Below are 217 nucleotides of genomic sequence, written 5' to 3' on the forward strand. Positions count from 1 at the left end.
ATTTTGCTATTATTATTTGAAAACTTATTTCTACTACACAGGGCGTCGCGCGGAAGGTCGAGAAAAGTAATTTTCAAAAGCCCCGAGGCCACAATTTCTATTTGATTTATAATGTTATATTGTGCACGTGAAATATTTGATAAGAGTTGAGGTCAGTAAGCAGATGTTTTTATTTTGACTCCTGGAACTATCTATCTCTTCTCCTCCACCAGCGCCA

Source organism: Penaeus monodon, chromosome 32 (genome assembly GCF_015228065.2).
Source record: "Penaeus monodon isolate SGIC_2016 chromosome 32, NSTDA_Pmon_1, whole genome shotgun sequence".
In the NCBI taxonomy this organism is placed as follows: domain Eukaryota; kingdom Metazoa; phylum Arthropoda; class Malacostraca; order Decapoda; family Penaeidae; genus Penaeus; species Penaeus monodon.